We start from the raw sequence: 25,275 nt of genomic DNA on the forward strand, positions 1-25,275 counted from the left end.
CTGGCTTAGGGGTGGATTAGGTGACCAGTTAAGGTCCCACCCAATCTTATATTTTGAGGCTCTACTGAGTATAGGGGAGAATGTTTGTGTTCTCCAGAATACATCTAATCCTGGTGTACAGAAGAATATGAAAAGAATGGGAGGATTTCAGGGAAGTGTTATAAAGAGGTAAAACACTCAGAGGTTCCACAAAATCTTCCTCCCAAAGTTAATTTCCTTGTAAAGTGAAAAAATTGCTCTTAGCTGCTTTAATAAAACTGGACTCCAAAGGAGAGAAAAGGTTCATAGGTTTTTCTGAGCCCTACATCACCACAATGGCTTTTTAATATTCTACATGGCATCTAGTGAAGCTTGTTAATAACACAGGACAATCATCCACTGGATTATAATGAAATTTTAGAAGCTATTTAAAGAAAGAAAAGAAGAAAGAAAGAAAAAAAAAAGATTAAAATATCCTGGATGCCTATTAGTTACTTGGGGTTTCTTCCTCCTCCTTCTCCATCAAATCATTGGCCCCAAATTTAACACAAAGGGGATAGTCAATCACAGTCATTTTTGTCTTATTTCTTTGTCATCATTTATCTGCACAGCTTTAGGGAAAAAAAAAACCTGTAACAAGGCAGCTTCAGATGCTTCCCCTTTGTGCATTGCTCTCATCACCTGTCGCACTTCTCTTGTTAAATCTTTGATGGGAGTTTTCAGCAGTCCTGCAAAATAATTTATGCATTTTCCCCACCTCTGCAACTACCTTGTGACAGGAACAAAAAGAAATCAAGGAGGAGGCTGTAATTAATGCATTTCTACCGTCTGAAGTGAATGCTGTAAAATCAGTGCCCAGCTTTGTCACAAACACAGCAACTTCATCTCTACTGAAGGAGCAGCACAGTTGCAAATGCAGATTGCTCTGACCATGAATCATCAGGGAAGCTGAGTCCCACTTTAGTCCATGTCTGGGATGAATTCTGCAGTTTAGGGTAAAGGCAGACTAAAAATCTGAACAAAGATAAGCTGTTTGACTGATCCCTTCTTGAAGCTGGGGCTTAGTTTCACTGAACAACTCCATGCGCTGAATTCTGCAGATGTGAAGTTAAATTTTTAAAAGGTGATTTTTTCTCATTCAGGTTATCACCTAGAGGAAATACTGATCTGTTCTAAAAAATGTGGAAAAGTGGAAATCAAGGACAGAAGTATCTAATAAGGAGATGTTAAAAGAAACTGATTTGATTAAGCAAAGAGCAGAATGATACCTGAATACCAGAATAATACCTCAAATAGTTTGGAGGTGTTAGTAGGGAAAATTATGGAAATTCATAGGGGAAATCATAAATTCATAGGGAACTGCTAATCAGAGAGGCAAACTCACTGTCACCACCTCAAGGGACTGGTAGATAATAAAGCTGTAGCCTGCCTTTGTAAATGAGAGGAACCAAAGCCTGTAGGTTTACTGGAGATGCAGGTGAGATGTCAGTGAGATGTTGGCCACTGAGGGACTCCTTGGTGCCACCAGCTCTGCTCCCCAGCACTCAGATAGCAGAGCTGGACAGAGATCTCAGGAGTTCCCAGTGACTGGGTTCCAACACATGCCAGAGCCTCCTCCAGAGGAGCAAAGATTAGCTTTGACATTTCCAGTATTGTAAGGTACAAAGTAAGAAAAAAGCAGTCTGTATATTTTTAGGCACTTTTCCTGCCTATGTTACTTTTCCTATAATAAATCATCAAGGAACAAAAAGAACCAACATTTAAATTTAACTAACTATTTTTAACAAACCTTTAAGAGGAGGAAGCAGATCCATTAACAAGGTCTCTCATGCCCCATATTTCTGTTGTCTCTCCCGTTCGTTATAATTATTGACTGAGCAGGTAGAAGGAGGGTCCTTCTGCTGTGTGTTTTTGCAGTGCCTAGGAAAACTGGGAGTCTGATTTTGATTGAGATCAAGTTTTTCAACATTGATGTCAATAAATCATAAAGCAGTGAGTCTGTCTTAAGTTAACTTTTCATTTATATATTTCAGAACAAGGTGGAAAAATTGCGAAGAGGTTGAAAAAAAGTCAGGAGTTTGGGGTTTGGGGTCTGTCTTAAGTTAACTTTTCATTTATATATTTCAGAACAAGGTGGAAAAATTACGAAGAGGTTGAAAAAAAGTCAGGAGTTTGGGGTTTGGGGTCTTTTCCTCTTAGATCCACAAATTTTATTTTTTTCAGTAAGCTGTTAAGATAGAAGATGGCTGTCCCATTTAATTATGCTGGGAAAGTGAGGTATAGGGGAAGTAGAAGAGCTGTCTGAACTGAAAAACAGCATTGGTAAAAGATAGAAATGAATATAACACAGACTGCGCATAAATACAGATATGGAATTGAAAAGCTTTGAGCCACTAAAATAGCAAAAGCCTTGAACAGCCTTCAAATAGCAGTCATGGGAGCAAGCCAGCAGGATCCATGTACACAGCAGTGATGTGCAGATGTGCCCAGGCTCTCCCTATCCTGTTTGCTCTTGGGAATTGCCTGGCTACAGAAGCATAGACCTCAGTTCAGGCTAATTTACTGAGTATTTCAGCCTCTTTGCTTCTTTCTCAGCCTCTCTCATGGCCTCTGTAGAGCTCCATTCTCAGCTGCTACTGACACTTGAGCTCATCATTCAAAACTAGAGACAGTCCTGTTCCCAGTCCGGTATGGACAGCCTTTAATTAGCTTTTACAAAGATTTTATTCATTTAAAGAAAAATCACATTATGTTCCTGCCTTGGATAGAAGAGGACAGAACTCAGTTCCTGCGAAGATTTCCTTCCTGTCCTGGACTCTTACATTGCTCACTGCTGTTTTTTAGAGTAATAAATTAAAATTTCCTTCGTCCCAATATTTTTGTCATTAGATTGCCAAGAGAATCTGAGAGCTATAAAGTTCTTTCTCATGTCCAAATGAAGGAAGAGCTTTCTGAGCACATGAGAAAAGGATCCAAATTTACCCCTGGCTACAAGGCACAGCCCAGTGCAGTCCCCATTCACCAGGACACTTGCCAGGTGCTCCTGTAACATCACACAAGTAAATGGGATAGTGTCTCATACAATACCTACTGAACAGACTTGCCACTTTTTACACTTATGAACATCAGCTATTTCTGTCTCTGCCCTCACAATCTTACCCACACCATTTTTTCAGACTAAGAACCTCTTAAGTTTCAGAGATCTGCATTTTTGTTCTGGAAAGATACAATAGCAGCAGCCCTTCACAGGCAAAATGAGAACTAAGTTCCCAGGAGAAATTAGCAGTTTTATGATTTCTTTTTTATCAAAGATTTTTTTTTAAAAAAAAAGAAAGCACATTTGAGAGAGCTGGAAGTTTTAATTTCCCAGTTAGTGTCCTGGAAAGCTTATATATCCACATACATCTCTGTGACTGCTTGGTAACATAGGCAAAAAGAATAAACAAAGATACGTAAAACTTTATGCAGAAAACATGCTATTATTAACACAAAAGAGTTCTTATGGTTAGAAATGCAAGAAACACCACAAGTATCTTGGGATCTGTATTGAAACTGAGAGCTGGCACCTCTAAGACACATTGTTTAAAAGATGGCCAGGTCATCTATGATTCAAAATTCAATAAAGAAATGTGTTGAAATTTCTTTTAAAGTGTATTTACCTAATGGTGATAAAATAGAGGCACTATGGGTCTAAAGTGATTTTTTTTTTTTAAATTAGGAATACATACAAAAGAAAGATTTGTTTGGAAAAGGCTTTGCACCTTTTAACTCCTACAGCTCCTAAGTCCTAGATGCTAGCAACAACAGTTATAAAACTAATTTTTGTAGAAGGATCACTGTGCTTTCCCCAAACAATATTTAGCCAAAATATAGATATATTTTAAAGGCTGTGCTTTTCTATTTAAACAAAGGCTGTTTTATAACCCAGAGGGAGACTGGCACATTTGACTGATCTTTATGTAATCTCCTTATTTTCAATACCTACCTTTCCATCTTTCCTGGATATAAATAGACCTCCTTCACATGACACAGCATTCCCACAGACCCCTTGCATCTCTACCAGGTGCAGATACACCGAGGAGTCTGCAGGAGGAATTTATAAATCATTCCTGAGCTGTCCACATTTCAAGCAGAACATGGTCATGGATATGGGCATGGACAAGAAGAAAGCAGTGAAAAGCCCTGTGCTCCAAAGGGCAGTGATCTCACAGGCATTGGGCTGGCTACACCAGATCTCCTTCCTCTCTTCCATCAGATCCAGTCTTGACTGCAGAGCACCCACCCTGGCATCACTTGCTGCAAGGAGACATTTCACAAAACCATAATTTACACTGAAAACAGCACTTAGACTTAAGACCTCCTTAGAAAAGATGCCCAAATCTGTTTTGAATAAAAGCATTTTAATTGCTTTAAGGGTTTTATTAAAATCCCAACAGAGCAATTACAATCAATTGTTTCCAGCCTCTACCTGCCTAGTAATCACTCAGTTCACAACAGAGAAAGATATGTGCTCCATTACATGCTCTCCTCTCCTTCTCTCTGGAAACCACATTTTTTTACTCACTAGTGTTCCACGAGTAGTTTAGCAAATTTGGATTATCAGTCTCTTTTGCTAACAATATTCTACCTTACAGTGAATTAAGTGCCCATACATCACAGGATTTATACCACTTAAAAAAACAAGGAAAGATCCCTCCTGAAACAGAACACCTCATACCCAAGAAAACACTGTATCCAGAAAAAATCAATTTATAGAAAATACCATGTTTGAAAAAGCACTGGCAACTTTAAGCAGAAAATAAATACTCTGGGGAAAATATCTTTGGACTGGAGGCTTACACCACCTGTGATGGAAACAGCAAATCCTCATCATTCACTGACCCCTCCTTTCTGTTCTTTGTGCTGAGGCAAAAGCATCATCAAATTAACCACTCTTTCAATGAGAAGCAGCTCAGAAGGAAACAGTACCCTGGGTTCTATCAGAGGCCCGTGGTGGCCAGGGGTAGCTGCAGGCACAGGAGCCACAATGAGGAGCTCCAGGGATGTGGCACTGCTCAGTAATACCATGGCCCTGAGCTGTCTCAGCATTGTATCTGATGCCCCAACCACAGCCAGAAAGGGACCCATAATAATATGAACAGGTAGAGGTGATCAAAAGAAGTGTGTAAGGGGAGATGACAACCTGGAAATGCTTCTCCCTTCTGAGCTGTAAAGGGATGAATCTGTACCTTGCAGGTCTGTGAGTTTACAGGAGTGTCCCTGCTTCTATCAGTGACAATGCCTGTGCAAGTACATCACAGATCAAGAAATAAGTTTGGCAGCTATTAGCCATGATGAGATATTAGCACTGAACTGTAGTCCTGGAAACTTACCTACAGTATGTTTAGTAGTGAAGGATAATGGCTGCCTTAATACACCACAACGGAGAAAAAAAATCAAATATTGTCTTGTTTGTAATATATGTGTTATCCAGAAACATTGTTCAATACTAAGGCCGTAACTGTTTAAATCAGTGGTGACATTTAAAATGGTCACACTTCCAAGTTAAAGCCAGATGTAGACACATTGAGCAGCTTCTCCTGGTACCTGCAGTTTGCCAAGTCAGAAGTGTGGCATAAATCTTTCTGTACCTTGGAAGTATTTTGGGGTTTTTTAAAAGGAATTGGTTGAGGTTTCTTAATGGCTGACTACTGCAAGAAATGATGGAAATCCAAAAGACATTTTATCTCTCGCGCTTTTAGTGGTTTTCAACTGTTGTCCCTAGAATAAGCTCTCTTTATTCATTCCTCCACAACCAGCAGTTTTCTGCCCAGAGATTTAAATAAACCCTTGAGCTGTGGTGTGCCATATCAGCATTTCTAAAATTAGCTGCACAGTTACAGTTCTGATTTCCAGCCTCTGCTCCTCCCTGTGTCAGTCAGACTACAAAGAGAAAGGACACAACACTGAAAGATGCTGATGGACAGAGCATCTCACAGCTTTGCCAGGAACATGGTTTTGGCATTTAAGCACAACAAGGCCTCTCTGCAGCAGGTTTAGTTCTTAGCTCACTTCATCTTCACCAGAAGATCCAGCCAACTTCCAGCTCAGCTTATGACACATGGAAATGGCACTGAAGGCCGTTCAGGGTGCTACTCAGAGCTGCTAATTCATTCTTCTTTCCATTCATGTTGTCAGCAAGAACCTCCAGTGTGCTAACAGACTAGACAAGGATCCTTCTGGAAAAACCATCTGCAGCTGAATCCAGAGAGGTACTGAGGTTTGTAGGGTGTTGGTTTTTTTCCTGAGACACAACAAACATCTTACAGCAAAATGTGTTAATTTGCATGCTACTGAAGTGAGCTCTCCAGAGCTCTGGAAGGTCCATTCAGAATTTCCCCATATTCCATGGCTGAGGAGCAAACACTGAGCAGAGGTGCCCCACTTGGAGGACTACACTGTGTTTTGCAAAGCTCAGCACTCTGTCCTTAGGTAAGCTTCACCATTAAGGGCTGGGCTTCAGTGCTGGTGCTGGAACACAGCCCAAGTGCTAGGAGACTGAGAAATGTACATCTGAGACATGATTCCTCCTGGGTTTTTACTTGCTTCTTGCTGGGAAAGGCAATTTCTCCCAGAGCTGTTGCAGCCCTTACTGATCATGTGTCAGATCTTCATTGCACACACCCAGACACATGAGTTGCTATGGCATTCAGTGGAAGATGCAAAGACACATGAAGCCACCTCAATGACTGCTTTAATAGCCTTTCTTCAAATTAGCCATTCCTGTCATAATTGCAACATTTTTAACACCTTATACTGAGGGCAAACTGGGAGTACTGCTAGTGGTTCTTGTTTCACCCCTCTTCCTCTGGACCCAACTGTTAAGTCCTCTATTACACTGAAGTTGTGAGGTCTTCGGGGCAAAATCCAGTTTGTTAGATGAGTCTGAACAGCTTTTCACCCAGTGATGTAGCAGACCTTAACGGCATTCTTGTTGCTGCTGCAACTCATATATTTTCATTAAAGCCCTACTTCTGATAAAGTGGCCTTCCACTTCCCTTGCTTCATCGCCCCCCAATTATTGAATAGCAAAGTTTGACCTTCTGTATCCCAGTTACCAGTGTCACCCCCCTGTAACAAGTTTTTGCCACTGAAATGAGAAAATTAGCTTTTCCTGGCCAGCCCTTCTGGCCCATGTCTCCTCACTGTAGCTTTTCTCCCATTAAAACAAATATCTTCCTTCCTACAAGACCTGCTTGTTGTGAAGATGCAGACTGTTGCCTGTGAGAGCCAGTCCCCAAGTCCCACAGTCAATAGCTCCTTCATCCCTTGCGAGCTGAAGTGCTATATAAGAAGCTGAATGAGCAGCCCTGCAGCATGACAACCTTTAGTTGGTTTGTGTTCTCTCCCTGGGAGTGAAAACACCACAATCAACAGCAGTTTCTGTGTCCACACCTTTCATTACCAATGAGCCCCACCTGGGCTTTGAGTCCACCCTCCCTGGAGCAGTGACAAAGCAGAGCTGCCCTAAGAAAGTCATTTAATCAGTGACATAACCAAGGATTCTGCCTGTGAGGTTGTCAGTTTTGGGGATGGCTTTTGCATATCATTTCCAGGCCAGTTAGAGGGCTCAGTATCTCTCACAGTCCTGGAGCTTTAATTCCCAATGTCTTCCCAGAATGCACCATGAAGGGCTGAATACCCAGTTCTTGGAGAACACTTACTGATGTTGAACCACTGCTACCCCTGGAATGAGACCACTCTCTTATTCCCCTCTACAACTGCCTGAAAGGAGGCTGTAGTGTTGGCCTCTTCTCCCCAGTGACCAGCAATAGGACAAGAGGTAACAGGTTCAGGTTGCATCAGGGGAGGTTCAGATTAGATATTATGAAAAATGTATTCACTGAAAGAGTGGGGAAGCATTGGAACAGGTTGCCTAGAGAGGTAGTGGAGTTTCCATCCCTGGAGTTATTAAAAAACAGGTAGATGTGGTGCTTTGGGAGATGATTTAGTGGTTGTGTAGGCCACTTAGGGGTGGTTATCTAAGGAGGTGTAGGACTGACATTAGACTTGACCTTGAAGGTCCTTTCCAACCAGAATGACTCTTATGATACCACGATTCCATGAACTAGTGGGTGGGAAGTGTCCCTGCACATGCAAGGGGGCTGGAACTAGATGATCTTTAAGGTCCCTTCCAAGCCAAACCATTCTGTAATCCTCTTATGGAGCACACAGCACAAGGTACAGCTGTGAAGGGCAGACTGAATCTCACTGAGGAGGTCAGGTGTTTCTGGATCTCCCCAGCCCCTCAGGAAAAGCTTGGATGTGTCATGGAAGCAATGTGATGGGACCTAAAAGTGCCAGAAGAAGCTTGGGTACTCTGGGAGGTACTAAGATGCATAGCCCAAATCTCTGCTTATCCCTGAAGGTACTACTGTGGTGAACATAAATACATTGGAATTTCTGGCTTTGTAAAAAAGGAATTATTGCACCCAAATAGAAATTTGAGCTGTGTGGTCCTATGCTATCCAAACACATGTCTGCAGGTATGTCAGACACAACCTTTGCCATCACATTCCCTGCCATTCATTTTAGCTTATCACATGACTGCACACTGCTAATAATTTCCTCATATGCACTGGAAATTACTTGGGGCCTTAAAAAGGGTGCCATGACATGAAGATTCATCTCCAACTAAAAGCCTGGTTTTATGCTAGATTTGCTGAATGAGAACAAGGCCAATGACTTTGCCTAATCTTAAAAAACAAAACAAAACAAAACAAAAAACACACCAAAAAACCAACAACAACAAAAAACAACACTACTAACTTTTAGGGAACATCCTGTAGATGATATAAAACCATAAACAGAGAATTGCAGAAGTTCTTGTGCCATGCTGCAGGTCAAGGCACTACATGAGTCACAGAAGAAAAGAAACCAAGTGAAGAGAGGCCCTGTCACAACAGGAGAACAGAGAGAACAGCTAAAATCATCACCCCACTTAAGGGCCTTTCACAGTGATGCAAAGTCTCAGATTTATTATTGTTTCTCTTAATCCGCAGGTTGCAGAGCCAGGATATGTCATGGCAGACACAGCTTTTTTTTTTTTTTTCTTTTTTGCTTTTTTGCTTTTTTTTTTTGCTTTTTTTAATTTTTAGAATTTTTGCTTCATTGTTACAAAGAAAATCTGGAAAATCTGACCATGTGGTATGAGACTGAATGACAATTTGGTAAAGAAAATCCCCTCAAATGTGTTCTTAGCAACCAGCAATGTCTAAAGCAGACACCTTTTCAGGCCTGATTCTGCACAAGGCTGCTTTCTGCATGAGCAGATGCTGTCTTTTCAAGGACAGACCACTAAAGCCTTGGGATCCAGCATCAGGGAGAAAGTAGATGAACTGGCAATTGTTTGTTAACCTTTTCTAAACCACTGCACTGCTGTGATGCCCAACAGCAACGCCAGTGTTGCTTTACTTCTGCATCAAGGGGCTGAAGCTCTAAACTTGCATGCTCTTTAAAGATATTCCTGTTATTTGAGGCAACAGAGAGACTGCTCCTAAGAGTGCTTAAGGAGAAGTGTAACCTGCTTTGTGTCTCACTGGCATCCCTTTTTATAGCTCAAGTAAATGAAGCAATTCTTCTTTACCCCCACAACTGAAGTTATATCTAATATGCCTTGAGCATCCTGCTCCTTTAATCTCTCTTTATTCTTTGGACCTTCTTCAGGTTTTGTAGCTAAGCCATGAGTCTGTAGGGGACCAAGGAAGGTTCACTGTCCCAGGGACAGCCCCAAATTTCCACAGAGTGCACTGCCCTTGGATTTCAGCTCTGAGGGCTCTGCAGTAAAATAACAAATGAAGTTGAACTCTTCTGCTGTTTGGGTGCCAGTGTAACTTTGTGCTGCCAAGTGAAGATGACAACCATGACATGTACAAAGATGGATATAACTTATGATCACCATCCCCTGGCTGCCCAAAAAGCAGGAATAACACAACAAAGCAGGAAAGTGGTTACTTTACAGCACTACTTCTGACATCGTTGCAGACCTGGGTCTTGGGCTTGTCCTCAAACCACCCAGAGCACATGGGGTCTCCCAAGTAGGCCAACAGCACCAACCAGTTTTACACTGAATACACTTGGCAATTAGAGGAAAATAGACAATTTGGCTGACAGAGGCACTGAAACACCAGGAGGGCAATAAAGTTGTTTTCTCTGTACAAGCAGTACCTGAATTGAGTAGCTCATAACATGGTCACCTACAAGAGGAGCTTTAATTCCCCTCCTCTTTCTGTTTTGCCTCTCATAGTGCAGTTACTACTCCTTCTCCCTTTTGCATTTTATTCCAAATAAAATGGGAATAAATGCCTTCTCCCCCATCTTAGCTGCTTTTTTGTCATTGTCATCGGAACTGAATTCAGCAGCTGCTGGCTTCTTCCCTGCTCCATTGCTGCTCTAACCTCACTCTAAAAAAAATTATTTGATTTCATTACTTATTCCCTAACCCCACCGACCCCTATTCTTTTTTAACCAAGTGGGCTGAGAAACATTCTTTTTTTTCACTTTGGACAAGGCAGAAACCAGACAGGTCCATCTGTTCTCCTTGCAGTATCAGTGGCAAAGAGACTGCACGGACACCTAAAAATTACATCCCACTCTTCAACAGAGCTGACAGCTCCAAAGGAATGACCAAAGTGTAATTACTGTTTAAAATAAACCAGAGATACAACTAGATATTTGTGTACTGGATAGGATAATATTGACTCAGGGCTTTTTCCAGACACACACACACAGAAAACAAAACAAAAAAAATTCTGACTATTTTTCTTATTTGACTATCAGTGCAGGGCCTATATTGCCCAGAGGGACCAGCAACAATTTATAACCCCAGTCCTGCAAAGATTCACTTGACAAGATTTCATTTCTGAATGCACAGGGAACTTGGGGGACATCAGCAGAATCCCACAGGAACACAAGGTGAGGGTAAGAGGCACCACAAGATTTAGTTACAAGACTGAATCAGAATACAGTGTTGCAAAAAAATTATGACCTTAGTTCATATATTCATCTGCTCTGAGAAGGGTATTCCAGACTTAAAACAGATTTTAATATTTGGGGATAGCCAGCTTGATAGCCACCTTGAAGTCCAAGAAGGATGGCTCAGTTTTTACCTCTTGTCCAGACTACTTTGTAGAGTTATTAACTAATCTTGTAAAGCCTTCAGCAATGTGATTAGGATAGGATTCATCTCACTTAAAAGGTAATGTTTGTAATGTAGTGTCTACATCTAAGCCATGTATTGAGGCCCCTATTATAATCAAGGGATATCCATTTCTTTGGTATCATCCCTGATAATCAGGATGTGATTTAACAGTGTCATAATTTATTTCAGGATATGTTGAACAGTCACCAAAACTCTTTTAACATTGCTCTGTGCTGGCATTTGAGGACACTGAAATGATTTGGCCACATTTAGACATTTACAGGGAAGACATTTACATTTATTCCTAACATTTATGCCAGGGCTCTGACTATTACTACTACTACTGATGTTATGTTACACTATGATGTTAACGATCTAGTTAAAAAACAAGTTAATCTCTTTTTCCTGAGTTACTTCATGGCCTGTTTGCTTATCATTCTATGACCTGTTGCTAAATCAAATTATAAAAATAAAAAATTAAACTCCAACATGTTCCTGGGTATAACTTGAAGCACTGCTTAATCACTAGCAAAGAATACGAATTATTAATTCAAGCCCATATTTTGCAGCTAAACTACAGCCTACTTCTGTCTTTTGGAAAGTTTTCCAAGCTTGGTTTAAAAATGACAAGTGGAAAATTGGTAATTTCTTGTGCAAATTCTTCCAGCAGACAACTACTCCACCATTAGATCCTACCTATAGCCTGAATTACTTTTGTATCATTATCCAACTGCTGCTGTATCATAATATATGCAATTAAAAAACTCACTACAATAAGAGAAGATCCCAGTCTTCATAGGCTTTAGCCAACACTGATAGAGCATTCAGATGAATGCTTACAAACACATTATCTGCTTCAAGTTGCTTGGAAATTAACTGACCATAGAGTCAGTGAAAATAAGCATATCTCTAAGATGATCACTCACACATTTTCATCTGCCCCTAATCTATTTCTTTCAATCATCCTACAGTTTTCTTTAGAGTTGCAGAAAACTATAAGACTATAACAGAAGAGTTTTCCTATGGTCTCCAACAAATTGTTGCTTTGGAGGTGATTATGTCCTGCTTTGGTCTGTGGGGGCAATGTAGTGTTGTCATCCCTTTTGCTGGGCAATGTGGTGCTCCAGGCAGTCAGACAGACCCCTCAGTCCTGCCTATAAACTTATTCACTAGAGAAAGTTGCTGCCCAGTTAATGTTACACCAGGAGCTCCCATCCTTTGTTTTCCTTGGTTCTCAACACTGGCAGCAAATGGAGCTGCAAACCAGGTCCTTGTATTAGCATCTTGACCATGGGAGCAACAAGTGCAGGTGAGCTTCAGACTGTATATTAAATTCCATGCTGAGCTTGGATTAGCCTGGATGTGGTGCTCCTAAACCTCTTCTTCCTACCACTGAGACCAGGAATGTGGATAAACTGAAGACATGGATATTAGCTCAGTTTGTACCCTTTCTGGGAAGAGAGGTAGGTGTCCACCTTCGCTTTGTCTTCCCTCCTCCTGGAGAAAGCAGCTGAGTCACATCAAGAAATCTGTTATGTACACAGGTCATCAATAAATCACTCTTTCCCTAACACCACCATCACCCCTAGAGCAAAGAGTGATCAGGAGCAGTGACTCAGATGTGTGTGGTTCTGAATCACAACTCCAAGAGAGTCTCCTACAGTGATGCTCTTTGCACAGGGACTCTAACTTTAGCCTGTGCCCAAAGTCACAGGCTGGTCCAAAGAGACCACCTTACCACCAAATTCAACATCAGGGAGCTGCACAACCAAAAAAGAAACACGAATGATGATGATGAAATACAAGGTGATTCAGAGATAATTCCTGCACCTAAATGCTTCACACCATATGGATAAAGTATTGAGTTCCTACTCTGAGGGAATTAGAAGCAAAATTTTAATCCTGGCATAAATGAACTCAATGTTGAAGTGCAGTAAGTATAAAAAGAAGTATAAAAGCCACCAGAAAGTAAATATAGCTATGTCTGGATAAGGGACAAATTGTCACGTCAGCTCCATCAACCCTTATTGTCATGTCAGCTATCATCCCTTAGGATGACTGAGCTCCATTGTCTTAGTGACATAAAGTATGATAGGATGAGAGGTGACACCCAAAGCCCAGCTGGATGATCCAGAGATTGGTGGTGTGCTTCAGCAGTGAGTAGCTGAATACCATCAAAGGAAGAAGGAAAGATGGGACTAAGTAGGAAGGGACAGGGATAAAGAGACAGAAGTCAGGAGGAGTTGTAGAGTAGGGATAAACTATTGGAAACCATATGATTCTTCTGAATTATGAAAAATTGGTGGAAATGTCACGTTAGAACAACATCAATTAAAAATGGCTAAGTAGTTGTGAAAGGTTTCCTATTTTCAATGAACTCTGGAGCACACTGAAGATTATTCCTGGTATTACCCACTCAGTATTCCAAACAGAAAACCTTGGTGCTAGTTCGCCTAGAAACAAGCAGCTTTCTTAGTACTTCATATGAGTGGTTTTCTCCACAGTGGGTGACCTGTCCAGCATCTCTGTCTAGACATTATGTCTTATTTCTGTCCTGCATATTTAGGATGCAGTAGGGAGGAAGCAAGAGTCTCTATGACACTGGGCCCAGAAGTCTGCCCATCATCAGAAATGCATAAAACAACATATTCCATGAAGTGCAACCAAATGTATCACACTCTACACAATATAAAGTAGTTCAAATCTTAAAGATGAACAAAACTCAACCACTTAACTTTTCTGCTCTGCAGATTGGACTGGAGACCTCTAAGTCATTCCAACTTAGACGTTTTTATGGGTGCAATTTTCCATTCCTTCCTACAGCCAACATCAGACACAACCTACACCAAGAAATGGGCAGAAAGGCATTTTGCTTGCACAGCTTCTCCATCTTATCTGCACTGTCTTTGCTAATTAAATAACTTACTTGTTATTTGTGAAAGGGGGAAAAAATCCTCTCTTCACTTTGGGGAGCAGAGAGGGAAAGAAAAACTCTATGCCTGTATAAGCCAGATCCTGAACGGAAGAAAAATAGCCAAGAACACCATGTTAGGAGTACTGCTGTGTCAGGGAGGTTGGTGCTCCCTGGTTATCTTGCCAGGGGATCTCCATCTCTATTTCCCCCATTCCTTAACCTGTCTCACCTTACTGGGAGGGCAAGTTCATTGTGTCAGAGATGAATCTCACCAGAGCTGCAGGACCTGACCTTGGCCTCTGGCACTAACAAAATATCAGTAAAAAACAGAAAGATTTTGTAGCGGGTCCAGAACAAGCTCACAGTCCAGCAGCCAAATTTAAATGTTCTTCTGACTTTAATGGATTTACTCTACATTTGTACTGACATGACTAAAAGAGGTTGCTGGCTCAGTATTTCTGCAAAAACAAGCAAAACACATATCAGCAGCTGTGAAAGGAATACACCATCACTGAAAAATGCTTCCTTCTGTCAGGGCATTTACATGTATTTCAATTTTGTATCATTCTCTGATGATTTCAGTATTAGATTCAATTATGCTATTTCACTGATTCAGCTGCTGTATGAAAGTGAGTATGCCCTCAAAAATACTGGTTGGTGCTTACATAGCTACAAAAGTCTCCAGTTTTATAGAGAAAACTATAGCACATGAACACCAGTCTAAGCATATGAATGACCCTTATAGCCAGGTTTATTCATCCAGGCCATTCAAATTGGCCTTCTGCATTTAAAAAGGACAATGAGCAAGCTGTTCACAGAATTTTCTGTGAAAGCAGAAGATGTTTCTAGAAGTGGTGTTTGCTCATTGATTTGGGGAACTTATTTTGAGTTATGAAGACAAGAGGAGCAATGCAAATGGACAAGAACCCAGGAATGGAAAGAAGTAGGAGTGCTGCTGGCAAATTCCACCCACAGTAACAGGTAAATCCCAAATGGCCACAGGAAAACGGAGGAAAAACAGAGTCAATCACAGCCCTTGGATTTGAGGCTAAGTATAGAGATAGTTAAGTGTGGGTTTGCACATGACCTCAACTTCAGCTCTGATTATAAATAAAGAACAAATTTATGGTAAGGCTCCATGGCCAACCAGACAAAACTAAGGGAGGTAGAAAAGTAAATTCAAGTCTCCCAACTAGGGAAAGAACTTTAAGCTACTGGAATCAGCAGCTTAAGTAGGATGCTGAAGCTGAGGACATCATCATATCTCTCTTCAGCATAATGTCAGGAGTGACTGCAGGCCTGCCATGGCCTGGGATAATATGCAGCCACATCCGTGCAGGAAAGGGAATTAGAATTTTATGTTGAGCCTAATATTGATAAAAGCCTATGTAATAATGAGTCATAAGTCTCTTGTCTTTAGATGTCAGACTCATGTGTCTGAAAGTGGCTTTTACTGGAGACATTTACCAGAGATTAAGTCACCTCAGCTCCTGCTATGGCCAATGGAAAGTCACTCAATGGAGCTGAAGATGTGAGTTATCTCCATGTAAAGCAGAGCCCTATATCTGCTTGGATTAACTGCACCATAAAATCTGCTGGCTGTACTGACTAGAAACCCACTGACTGTAAAGAGAATTTAAATACCTATTTCCCATACAGAACTGTCCATGAACATACCTAAATTTACTTATCAGTGTCTGAGTCTTGACTCTTGGGTCAGGCAAAAAAGTTTCCCATTTTTCAGGTGCTTCAGTTGTAAATAACTAAATTCAAGTTGGTCACCTGAGGGCTCTGTTTTAGTCAGTGGAAAGTTTCAGGAACTGCAAGAAGTGATTAATGTCACCTATTTTAGAACTGTCTCTAGGATAAGATTAATCGCATTCCAGAAATTTCTATTTCCTGTTTTTTCTTCAGAAGCTGTAAAAGGAACCAGCTACTTCAGATAAGGCCCTAGATGGATGGGTCCCATTGTGAATGTTGAGAGACTGCCTCTCAAGGCCTGAGGAAAAACCAGGGAAATACAGATGTTTTAAGCAATTTAGCAGTGAAAAGAGTTGCATATTTGAGAATGTTCTCTGTGATAACACCACACCCTGAGAGCAGAAATGAGCATGGGGCTGCCAGACCCCATCTCTGAGCAGTGTCATTGCACCCAGGACCTGACAAGGTCAAAACAACAGTGAGATAAAACCAGGAGAAATCTCCAAATATCAGCAACAAAACAACCAGTAACATCTTCTGCTGTGTTTTGCACAAATCATAAGATGTTTGGTAATGACTGTTCTTCCTCCTGGATTAGTACCCCAAAAAATTACTCTTTTGTTGATATGCCAAGATATCGGGGTAAAGTATTTGAACCTTCATAGGAACCTGATCAGGACAAGGAAGGTAGAAACCTTGGCCAAGTCCCATGAGCAGGAAAAGGAAAAGGTATGAAAACAAAATGTGTTATTATACACACATAGAGGGTGAAGCCCATATTATTTCAATGGGGTAGGACTGACTTGGGGGTCTTTATTTAAGTGAAGGGTCTTTTCTCAAAGCAAAGTGGCTTTCTGCATAGACCCAGAAGGATATCCTCAAAGTGGGAAAATCTCACATACAATGATTGTATCTACTCTAGTAACCCAAAGCCACTCACCCCTGCTCTCTCTCCATGAGGCCAGATGTCATGATCAGTGTCCATATCACTACTTCAGTTGCCTCCAAAGCAGGGAGACACATCCAGATTCCTGCTGGGAGTGGTCCCAGGTCTGTGGCAGGACATGTTCTGTGCCCAGTCACTCAGTTGTCTCAGACTAAAACCATGGTAATGACCATCCAGCAATGTTGTGTTAGTGCCCAGTGTGTGTCACTGTGAGAACAGCCCCAGCATGGCTTTGCTAATTAATGTAGCCATAGCTAATGACTACTGCAGGCATGAAAAAAGCTGCTGCTGGAGCTGCAGTGCAAAGCTGGCAAAGCCCATGGCCCTGTGCATCTGATACCACCAGGCAGACATGTCTGAGATCTGATCAGGGACCCTCAGCCAGCTGTGTGCATTGAAATTCTCCCTGCACATCCCACAAGAGCAGCAGCATTAGCAAAGGTAGAAGAGCAAATTCCAGTTTGTGTAATTACCTTCCTCAATTAATTCCCCTGCACTTTCAATCAGCTGCTCTTGACATTCCCTCCTCAGGGTGTAAAATCCCTGCTCAGAAGTGCTGGGAGCAGTGCATGGAGAGGCATGAAGGGAAGAAAGACAAAGCAGAGTTGATGCTGCACTGCTGAGAGCCTGGTGGGCAACTCCCCACTGTGCACTTAAGGGATTTCACTATCAGTCCTGCACCACCTGCACTTGCTTCCCCTCCATCCCCTGAGAAAACAGAAGTTTTTATTCTCTGTATTTACAGTCATCTCTCCATCTCTCCTGTAAAGAGGCTTCTGGTTTAGGATTAACATCTCTGTCATTCACCTGGAGTTAGGTATAACCCAAATCTAGTGGCTCCTGTAAAATATCTAAGAGCCAGGACTTAAATGGATCAGGGCAAAGCTTTTAGCTTTACTTTTGGTCGACTCCAGTGGTGAACAGGAATAGGAACACTGAACTATTCTGTTATAGAGGACATGCACTATGTCATAAGCATGACAAATCTGAGACAGGAAGATAACTAAATGCATATCACTGAACTAAATAGATAAACATAGCCCAGCAGCCATGTTTGAACAAAAAAAAAATGAGGAAATATTTGTTGTTTTGACATAGGTACAATACCTCATAAAATCTTATTTCCAGTGTCCATTCAGTTGGCTGGGAGAAACTGCATGAAATTAAAAACTGTCTTCAGAGCTATAGACAAAGACAGAATAAAAATATCTCATAAACCAGGAATGGGAGAATTTAGTATGGGAATATTTAGTGAAATGCTGAATGGATTTTCTTAGTTCTGGTCTTATTAAGTGCTTCCTTAATGACCTATAAAAAGAATTCAATTGAATGTTAAAAAGATTACTAAGTACTAATCTGGAAGGTGATCAAAACACCAGTGAGGACAGAAGAAATTAAATATGAAAAGTATCTGAGGTTAAAAAACACCAATCACAAACCAATAGGCTGGCAAAGGAATGCCAAACACATCCAGTGTGAGATGCAGGTATTCATAAAAGGAAAATAATAAAGTCAGGAAAGTCAAAGGAAGAAACAGGCAAGAGCCAGCAAGCCAGGATTAGGATTCCTGCACTGCCAATGCCACATAATGAGCCTGCAATGCTCCACTGACCTGCAACAGCCACCTAGAAACAGTAAGGTAGGAAAGAGTCTGGCAAGATTTATGCAGGAGAAGGGAATGAGAGCATAGGCAACACGGGAGATGCTGAATGCTTCTCATGTCAGTCTCAGCATCTCTCCAAAGTGAGATTCAGCAGTGTTGGAGAGATGCAACTCCACTTCAGCATGGTTTTTAAAACCCTCACAAACAAGCAGAAGTCAGCACCTCTAAGGAGGGCAAGAGTTTACCCTGATTACTATAATGAGAGGTTGTTACTAAGGCACAGAAGGGGTGAAGGTCTGTGACAGATCAAGCCCAAGTAGAGCAGCAAGTTGATTGTGTAGAGGAAGGTGATGATACCTAGTGCTGCTTTCCACAAAATCTCAGTCACACTCATCTGCTTTGGATGACTTCAGCATCACCTTGGATAGGTTCCTCCAGACATCAGTGGGACTTTCACTTCATCCAAGTTAAACATGCTTTTAAGTAGTTTGCTCACTTAAGGCTGGGGAAGGCAATTTACAGATTTCCAGCCAGAAAGTTGTCCCAAAGGGCCTTTTTCAAAAGTAGGTTACCATGAACTTAAATATCCCTGGGCACGGCCCTCTCTCCACAGAAAATGCTAAGCTTCTCAACTCTAATCCTAAAACAGAAGGCAGCATATACTTAGCAGGTCTTGTGGACCATATTCCTTGTAAAGCTATTAATATTTAAGTTATCCCATTTAATACAGTATCTGCCAGAAGCAATAACAGTTGCAATTTCTCTGTAGCTCCATTCCTTCCGCAAAGTTCCAAGCACAAGAAAGGAATAGAGAATTATTAACCACAAGAATAAACATTATCATTTATTTATACCATGCAAGGCTGATCATGGCAGTACCCAACCACCCAGCTGCCTGGCTATGTCAAAGGTCACCAATCTGTTGTGTTTCTAAACAAGATATAAATCATCTTAACACTTACTTGACTGATTTTTTTTGGAAGTTTCTCACAGATGTTAAAAGAGATTCAAATTACTCAAGTTCAGAACTTGTTCTTAAATATTCACACCATCACCTGACCTTGAGCATATATCTCGATGCTGGAAAGGATCTTTTACTGACCAAGAAGTACAGCCTTGGGCTCTACACACACACACAGGTTCCTATGTTGGGTAAGTCATAAATAAAGAGGATCTGGCCAAGCAATATTTGAAGACAGGGAGTATCAAAATAAAATTAAAAAAAAGGAAGATGCCAGGTGAGATGCCTTTTGGGATGATGTTTGGGAGGGGTATGTACTGCTGGGGCACCTTCATGTTCCCCTGCACACACTCAAGCACACAGTGATACATAACTGGTGCTATGTATGTGAGGATTTTTTTAATCCAGTAAGTCTTTAGTTACTATTTTTTCCATTAGGTTTGTTTTGAATGCTTTTACATTCTGCACCACAATTAGCAAAAGGGGTGTGGAAAGTCTCTCTCTATGCATTCTTGAAACATTTCCCTAATCTCCATCTCAGATTAAAACAAGAAAAAAGCCCAGCATCTGACCCAGAGGTGCCCAGCCCCTCCTGTGCCCAGTGATGATCTCATGTTTGCTGCCAGGAGGAAAGAGGCACAAGAAGAAACTGAGCTGGCTCTTATGATCTGAGTGGTATCTTCAACCAGAGCCCCAGCTGCTGCAGTGGAAATATTTTGATAAATCTAATCCTGGGTTTTACCACTGATAGAGCCTCTGAGACTGCCAGGATAGCACTGAGATGGTGTTTCTGCTAGCAACTAATGTCACATGAGAGAAGAAAACACTGGAGCCTACAGAAAAGCTGTAGAGGGACTTCTTAAAAGGGTGTGTAGTGACAGGAAAAGGGCTAATGATATTAAGATGGCAGAGAGTAGATTTAAGTTAAACATTAGAAAAAAATTCTTTATTGTGAGGATGCAGAGACACTGGCACAGGTTTCTCAGAGAAGCTGTGGATGCCCCCTCTCTGGAAGTGAGAGGGGGCAGTTCAAGGCCAAGTTGGATGGGGCTTTGAGCAACCTTGTCTGGTGGGAGATGTTCCTCCCTGCCTATGGCAAGGTGGTAGGATGGTCTTTAAGGTACCTTTCAACTGAAAATAAAAAAAAAAAGGGGGGTATTTGATGGCTGCTGGAGGTACTTTGCTGTGTCACCACTCACCAAAATGACAGAACTTGGGTCTCTTCAATTTTACAGTAATTACACCAGGGGCTGTGACTTCTTTCTGAAGGGCTTATTCCTGGGTCTAGCTGAAGGCATCAAACAATGGGCTGCTGAGAGTTTGCTTCCACTGGCCATACCAGTGCTCACCTGAACACTGCACCCTCCCTTGTACATTTCTGGCTGTGGTGGATCTCAGCACCCTTCTGGATGAGGCCGTGTTGCTGGTCCCTGTGGCATGAGCAGGGGATTGCACTTGCAGAAGGGCACCCACACCTGCATCTCCCAGGGTTTTGGGATGCAGGGGCACAGAGACAGCCACATGCCTGCAGCTCACATGAGCCTGTGGAGCAGGTGGGAAGCAGCACCAAAACTCAGCAAGTTAGCAGCGTAACCATGGCAACACTGAGCACCGACTGACCAACCAACCTGCAGGTACCTGCTCCAGGAGTGGCTCTCACTGTTGATGCCCTGGCAAAAAGCCCTGAGGCTGTAGGTGCAAACACACCTATTCCCACCAAAGCACCAGAGGTGCCTAAACAAGTGCTGGGCACCTATGACCTGCAAAAGTGATTCCAAAGCTATGGTTTGAAAGCCACTCACATTATCCATCCTGTGGCTTCTCCAGGCTCTGTTGCCCTTCCTCTTTCCTACCAGCAAACTCCAGGTTTGGGCAGCAGTGACTACAGCCTGTGGTGCCAGCTGATCCCAGCATCTGTGATGCTCCAGTCACATCTCAATAAACTGTATGCCAACCCATGAGGGACTCCACAAGCCTCTTGCAATAGCAGAGGTGTGCAATGAGGTCTCCAGTGACTAAGACTTCATTATTTTTTACAAAGTATACTGCAGAATATTTATCCATGCATTATGATGAATTAGCATAAATAATTAAAAGAGAACTTGGATAGGCAAGCACATAAGCAAAGGGCACTTGCTAATGGTCCAGGCTTGCTCTGCTGCTCCAGGGAGTCACTTAGAGTTCATACCTAATGGGCCAAGGAAGGATTTTTCTGTCCTCCTTTTTGCCCTGAGCCTTTTCCCATCCCACCCCAGATGGCTGGCACATGTTGATGGCTCAGCACACCTTGGGGAGCATCTCCTGAAGGGCAAAGAGAAAAATAATGGCAAATCTTCAACCTGTTCCCCAAGTCTTTTTCTGCAAACAACCCACCTATGATCAGTCATGCAATAGGTACTCAGTGGTGCACCCCAGAAGTACTGACAATCTCATGGATTGCATGGCTCTGCCTCCTCTTTTTATTACAGGTATTAAGTGGTGTTGAAAGGAGATTACATGGAGATTACAGAGAAGGGGGTCTTCAAATGTTTCCCATAGTTTCCCTTGCTCAACACCAGGCACACTGTGGTGATCTACATCAGCAGAGTGCAGCCAGTATTACATGCTCCCCCAAAAAAACCCACAAAATCTAATACCAAATCTTTTCCTAGTCTTATTTTTCTGTGAAAGTAAAGGCTGCAGTTGTCTCAGAGGATACTATGAAAATATCTCCTGGCTACCCCTCCTTCAGCCTCTCTTGTCTTTTCAGTCAGGCTGAAAATTTTCCATGAATTGTAATTGCAAACTTCATGTCTATTTTGTTATCTTTCAGGACTCTACCCATTATCCACCAAATATTTTGTGTTTACAATTAAAAGCAATCTGGAAAATTAGAATCTTATTTGTTTTCAGTTTTTCAATTGATTCATTTGTGCTTCTGTGCATAAATAAAGCATTTGGATGGCTCATGAAGGCAAAGGAGTCCCAAGCCAGTCTTCCCTGGCCAAAGTACACATCCCACAAGGCACAATCACAAGGGTTTCTTGCAACATATTGCACTCCTCAACAAAAAAGAAAATACAGCACATCACTGGAACAGCAGTTGTACCTACAGGGAGACTGGCTCAGAAAAAGAGCAGGGAGAGATTGTAGCCTGACCTGCAGCCCCCAACGTGAATTTCCATATTAAAAACCTCAAAGCTGAAACGAGATTTTTTTTTCCTTTTTTTTTTTTTTTTACTGAAAATATCCAGCGGGACTTTTGCTTCACAGAGGTGAAATTTTTCATGGGAAAATCAATTTTCTCTTATCAGCTATGCCATTAAGATATTGCCATATTGCCAAGAAGTCTGTGAACCCTGGTGTTCCAGCAGAGGGGAACTTCACAGGAGTTACATGAATCTCCTGTCTAGCAGAGCTGCCAGAGAATAAATGTTTTCAGATGCTGAAGGAAACAGAGTCAACTTCTTTGGGACCGAACGACCTTTCTCTTTGCAATAAGGATAGGCTTGGACAAACTCACAAAGGCAGAACAATGATGGAAGCAGAATCACAAGAAAAGGATCTCAAATCTCTTTCCTTAAATCACGTCCAGTGAAAGCTGAAGACTAAAATTGGCATCAGGAATTTCTCCTTTTCTCCCCTCCATCTTTGAGGAGTAAAGCTCAAGCTTTTGAGGGCTTGATAGGGCCTGACTGTGTTTATGCATTCACATGGAATTATTTCAGGAGACTGAATATTTTCAGCAGATCTAACCCCATCTAAAACAAAGTGAGTGTTTACAACAGGGACTGCATCAAGCCCTATTTCTGTGCACATTGTAACAGTGAGATATGCAAAGGATCACAACCCCTTTGCAGCCAGGTGGGCATCACTGCACAACTTAAAAAGATCCCACCTGTGCCACCCTTTTAGACATTCTGTCATCCAAAATTTTTGCAAAAACCTTTGCAAAGTCCCTTTTTGTTCCCCCACAACACCCTTGGTGCATCCAGAAATTTGGCAATTCCTTCCATCAGCAGCTTCCCCCTGTCCTGAGATACTGCAGTCCTTTGTATCCATTCTTCCTTAAGCACCTTGGAATGTTTGGATCTATATGGAAGTCATCGTATTCACCCATGCTGCAATTCCTTTTGATCCTCAGCTGTTTATTTGATAGATTTTTGCATGTACAAGTAACTTTCCTACTCTTAATTTGGTTGCATGGTATTTTTTTGCAAAGCTACTCAGAAGACTGAGAAAGTACAAGATGTCATTAGGATAAATGGAACTCTTCCTCAAAATTAAAACAGCATCAGATTTGTAGATTTTATGGAAAAGCTGACAATGTCTCACCTACCCAAAGGAAAGTGTTCTAGTGTGAAGAGAAGCTCTGGGGGACTGCTGGGATGGCACTAAAAGCAGTGTCACAGCAGCACCTCCAACCTGAGATGATCCTTTGCAAAATGAAAAAGGTTAAAAGACCATTTGAAAGTGAGAACAAAGACTCGGGAGGTCACCTTAGGTGCTGCTTCCCCACAGCACTCCTCCTGCTCTCCAGAAGGTCATTGTTCTCCAGTTGCATGAACAAGCTCTTGAAGACTGACAGCAAGATCTCAGCACACTCTTCCAGTATTTTTTGCAGAATACTTTTGTAAGGTTTGATTCTGCAGTGAGATAAGAGCCCACAGTTTCTACTGAGCTCAGAAGGAGCTGAGACTGAACAAAACCAGCGTGGCCAACTGGAAGCTGGGACTTCTGAGCCTCCTGGGTGTCTTGGGAGGGAACAGGATGTCTGTCTGGCAGACCAGGACTTGTGTATTTTACTGCTATTAAGGAAAAAGGCCTCCTGGAAGTGTTGGGTTTGTTTGTTTTTTTCATTAGTGTTGAATTTGGCACTATTTTGTCATAACAAGACAATTACCGACTTCTGTGAGACCAGGTCAGACTAACATCCCAGTTTTGCAGGACTGAGTAGTCCCCAAAGAGAAGCCAGACATACAGACCATCAAATCTACTCCCAAGAAGGATCAAATCTTACAAACACATTGGGTTTTTTTCCAATCTATGATTGCACAAGGGTCTTAAGGTTAACTACACATCCAGAGTGCCAGCTACAATTAATGCTATAACAAGAAACTCCCAGCTCACTTGAGCCTCTCTAGACTCATCCAGTGTCCTGTCACGAATATTTAGACACGAGCCTGGGCATGGATTTGACCTAGCTGCAACAGCTGGCCACAAACAGAGAGATGCCACGTGCTTCTATTGCTCTGATGTGTGCTACAGCCTCCCTTCTGCAGTGTGTGGGCACAGACCAAGGCAGGAGGAACAGGGTGCCCTCCATCCAGCCACAAGCCTCTCCAGCAAGAAGCAGCACTCTGCAATACTGAGCACCATCACAGAGCCAGCTTGGGACCAAAGAGTCTTCCCAGCATAACACACCCTGCTTGCTAGCACCTGTTTTCTAATGGCAAAAAGGGGCAAAAGAACTGAAAAAACATCATGGCATCATCCAGCATCCACATTTCCACAGAAATTAAGCTGTAATGCAAGAACTTTTTTCCCAAGACACACTTTATGAAAACACTAACAGGAAAGGAGCAGCAAGAAGTGAATGGTACACAGCAGCAGTTCAACAGGGAACACTGCCTCTTACTCCTCACCCAGAGCTAAATCCCTGCAAACACCAGAGATAAATTCGCATGAAGGTAAAACCACAGCCCTACACACAAATTGTTTATTTGCAAGTGCAAACACTACAGCACTGATCAGGACTACCCAACCTCCAGCTCAAGACTCACAGCCCATGCAGAACTACCCTGAAGAACTTTGTTTGTCTTTGGCAAATAAACCAATTTCAGAAACCACTGCTTCAATTCCCTATCACAGAGAGCCCTGCACATGTTACAGTGTTAAAGGAAAACTGTAATACCATGGGCACTGATAATCCCTGGATTTCCAGGCACATTCACAACACTAAAAACCACATATATATATTAACAGGACTCTTCCAATCCATTACATGCTGTAA

At 41.9% G+C, this 25,275-nt stretch overlaps 1 protein-coding gene across 1 annotated transcript in view; it reads right to left on the reverse strand.

The window, feature by feature from the left end:
- The window catches only part of KCNQ3 (potassium voltage-gated channel subfamily Q member 3), a 189,727-nt gene that overhangs the window by 163,432 nt on the left and 1,020 nt on the right, over positions 1-25,275 (reverse strand). The window lies entirely within an intron of this gene.

This window comes from Calypte anna, chromosome 2 (assembly GCF_003957555.1).
Source record: "Calypte anna isolate BGI_N300 chromosome 2, bCalAnn1_v1.p, whole genome shotgun sequence".
Classification (NCBI taxonomy): Eukaryota; Metazoa; Chordata; class Aves; order Apodiformes; family Trochilidae; genus Calypte; species Calypte anna.